At 43.2% G+C, this 3,934-nt stretch overlaps 1 protein-coding gene and 1 non-coding gene across 4 annotated transcripts in view; both read right to left on the bottom strand.

The window, feature by feature from the left end:
• Positions 1-3,934, bottom strand: part of ST3GAL6 (ST3 beta-galactoside alpha-2,3-sialyltransferase 6) — a 68,463-nt gene that overhangs the window by 14,718 nt on the left and 49,811 nt on the right. The window lies entirely within an intron of this gene.
• LOC111723253 lies at positions 3,645-3,751 on the bottom strand. Its single transcript, XR_002771832.1, has one exon. It is a non-coding gene; the product is annotated as a U6 spliceosomal RNA (small nuclear RNA).

Below are 3,934 nucleotides of genomic sequence, written 5' to 3'. Positions count from 1 at the left end.
GGATAGCTTGAGGCAGAATGGGGAGGAGGGGCTGGGTAAACTCACATCTAGCAGGTACAATGCACACTATCTGGGTGATGGGCACATTCATAATTTCGACTCAAACAGCACAAAAGCAATTCATTAACCAAAATGCTTGTGCCCCTATGATGTTCTGAAATAATTTTTTTAGAAGAAAGTAATATATATATATATATATATATATACACACACCAATAACAAATAAACCCCCCCCCCAAAAAAAGAATTTCACTTCTATTTTCTTTTCTATAAGCTTTACAGGGAACAGACAGAAGTGGGGAAGGGCCCTTACTATAGGAAAAGCTTGACAATGCCTTTGAAAAGAAACCTTGTTAATGTAATTCCAGTTTTCCTCCTTGTGAAGGATATTGCAAAGATCACACACTTTCTGAGAATAACATATAACTCTAAAAGCTCTTTTGAGGGTGTCCCTAGGACTACTCTGGCAATAACATCTTATCTACAACTCATATTCATAGTTCCAGCATGGCTCTGGGAAATATGGAATGGTACAGATAATCCACCTGAACCACATTCCTCAGAACACATTGCTTCCCTCTCTCCCCAGCAGGCACCCCATACCATGAAAGGAGTGATTCATTCTCTCCTTGGCTTCATCCTCTTGGCCTAGGCTCCTGGCTTCCTCTGCCTTCTTAGGTTTGAAATAATGACTTTCAGTGTCTTTGGGGCGAGTGCATGATTTCATCATGTTTAATTACCACAACTTTCATGCACAAATAGCTGCAGTGAGTTGTGAGTTTCTAAAGGAAAGGATAGTATCATTTATATCTCTGTATCTTCCTGTCTCAAACACTTCCTTATCCACAGGCTTTGCATTTTAGAAATCAGTTTGGTTGTTACATTAAGTGTGTGGAGGTCATTTTCCTACTTCGCGTTTGGAGAAGCAGATACCTGTTACTCCTTCTCCCACCTTGGAAACAGGTAGGGAAATGCACATGCCTTAAACTGCTCACCCAGAAAATGAAATACTTCCATAATGCCCGAATCTGTTAATGAAAAATCTGGAAACCTGCTGAAACCGTAGTGGTAAGAGATTACACTTCCCCCAGGTGACAGGCATGTTTCTTATAGTCAGGCAAAGTCAGAAGAGTTATTACCGTGTATGGAGAGAAATGTCAACACAACCAATATAGAGACAGTAAACCTGAGTTGCCCCTTTCTCATAATTTGTGGTGTGTGCTTATTTCCTGAGTGGTTTTTTTTTTTTTTTTTGAAACAGAGTGTCACTATGTCACCCTGGGTAGAGTGCAGTGGTGCCACAGCTCACAGCAACCTCAAACTTTTGGCCTTAAGCGATTGTCTAGCCACTGAGCTATAGGCACCAAGCCGTTTCCTTAGTGATTTTTGACATCTTTTCCCTTCCACAGCATCATGTACATGAAAACACATCACTCCACCTTCAGTGTAACAGTCTATGGCAGATGCTGTTGGTCATATCCTCACAACCATGACCCCATGTGCCTTGCGAGCAGGGCCCTGCCTTTGTAATTCTATAAATGAGTTCATTTCCTCTGCCAATGTTTGGTCTAGAGATAGTCATGGGACCCATCTCTGGCCAATAAGATCTGAGGCAAGTCTGTTAGATGCTTTTGGAGAAGACATTGCTCCTAGCAAAACAATGGTGTGAACAGAACACTTCTTTTTACCCACCTCTTCCTTTCTGCTTTGACATGTGGTGACAAAAAGTTAGTGCAGCTGTAACTCAGAGGGAAAGAGAGCTATAGAAAAACTGCCCCAGAGCCCTGCCATCACTGAGCCACTCTAAATAGATGTGCAAGTTGTACAGTGGCCAGAGTCAGGGAGCACCACTCAGATAACGGCGTGTATGAACTGGCACTCCCTGTGGGTGTGCAGTCAGTGGTCTATGCAGCCGTAAATGGTTCCCTGCAAACTGGAACCACAGGTCTGCACACCCAAAATCACATATCTATACAATATGGGAGATAATAAATGTCCACTTAGTTTAAATCACTCTTAATCAGGAGACTATTACTTGAAGCAAGAAGATCCTAAATCATCATGCAAGGGACTGTGAGTAGAGAAACCTGACTGCTAGTTCTGGCTGCCCACATGTCATTTCTCTGACCTTGCTTTAACAACCTGATCCCTCTGATCTTAATTTGCCTTTTTTGTGAAATAAGGGAATCACGAGGTTCATGAATATTTTTATTTTCTTTTAGATGTGACTATTTTCTCTGGCACAGGTATCAGCATTTCTATATCTTTACCCAACATCTAACCACAGAAGATGCTAGAAAACAGGTAGTAGAAGCTGCCCCTATTTCTTCACCATCCAGAGTTTACTCTGTTGATACAGAATCACAACTTCCCCTCACCCTCAAGTGTTCCTCCTGGTTGAAAATGCTGCAATGGCTGAGTACAGTGACTCACACCTATAATCCCAGCACTTAGGAAGCCTGAGGTGAGAGGCTCACCGGAGGCCAGGAGTTTGAAACCAGCCTGGGCAATAGAGCAAGAACCTGTCTCTGTTAAAAAAAAAAAAAAAATTAAAAAATTAGCTGGGCATAGGGGCATGTGCAGGAATGCAAAGCTGCAGTGAACTGCAACTGCACCACCACCCTCCAGCCCAGGCAACAGAGAGAGACCTTGTTTCAAAACAAGAAAAAGAAAGCTGAAGTGTAAAGAAGCCATGCAAAACAGTATGGTTAGAATGCAGATGCAGATATTGATATATCTTAATGAGTTACGACACTCTTTATAATAAACACACCACTAATGTCTAAGTCCTCTTTCTTCAAGTTTTTTAAGGACATGCTCCCACCCTGGCTGGTGGTTAATCTAACCCAGCTCTACTGATGCTGACATAATGGATTCTGCTTGAGAGAGCAACCAGGCAGCTTTTACAAATCCCCATCCATTTAGCAGGCAACTGCCTGAACACAGGTGCTCTGGTTAGGTAAGACATTCATGTGTAGTTATTGTATAACCACCTAAGCTGCGGGGCTAAAGCCCTCTTCATAGCACCTGGCATGTTTTCAGCATGCAGTGGTGGTGGTTGGGAATGGCGGGATTGTTCGTGCACTTAAAGTGCAAGCTAAGGCTTTGTGGTCTAAGGTTTCTGCTACTTCTGGCTGTGGGAGGATACAGACGCACTGAGGAAAAACCAGCAATCTCAGGACCAGGGGGTAGGCTGGTGCTAAGGAGCTACGTGAACAACGAGGAAGAATTAGGGCCTTGGAATAGGGGCACATGTTAAATTTTCCTATTCTGTGATGCACTCTCTTAAAATATCCTCAATCTTTTGTGAAGTTTGTGAAGCATGGTCACCTTGCATTGGCTGTGCTTAGGAGAAGGAAGAGAGGACCCCAAGTCCATGAGAAATCCATGACAGAGCATACAGAAGAGTTGCCCCAAGCTCAGCTGTTACAGTGCAGAATTACGTTACTGACCGCTGAGCTCTGAAAGTGACCAGGCACAAAAACAGATGTAGACTAGAGAAGTGATGGAGAATACTGATAAAAACAGCTAGTTGTCTCTCTTCCTTTTCTCTCCCTCCCTCCTTTCCTTCCTTCCTTACCTCCTCTATCCTCCTCCCTCCCTCTCTTCCTTTGTTTATTTATTTTTTTAAATAATGGAGCTCGAAAAATATGGAATGCTTCACAAATCTGCATGTCATCCTTGCACAGGGGCCATGCTAATCTTCTCTGTATCGTTCCAATTTTAGTATATGTGCTGCCAAAGCGAGCACTTTTTTTTTTATTTAGAGACAGAGCCTCACTTTGTCACCCTCAGTAGAGTGCCATAGTGTCACAGCTCACAGCAACCTCTCTTGAGCTTAGGTGATTCTCTTGCCTCAGCCTCCCGAGTAGCAGGGACTACAGGCACTCACCACAATGCCCAACTATTTTTTGTTTGCAGTTTGGCCAGGGCC

This window comes from Otolemur garnettii, unplaced genomic scaffold (assembly GCF_000181295.1).
Source record: "Otolemur garnettii isolate 467f Iridium unplaced genomic scaffold, OtoGar3 scaffold00009, whole genome shotgun sequence".
Lineage (NCBI taxonomy): Eukaryota > Metazoa > Chordata > Mammalia > Primates > Galagidae > Otolemur > Otolemur garnettii.
This window is presented reverse-complemented; position numbering and strand designations above follow the sequence as displayed.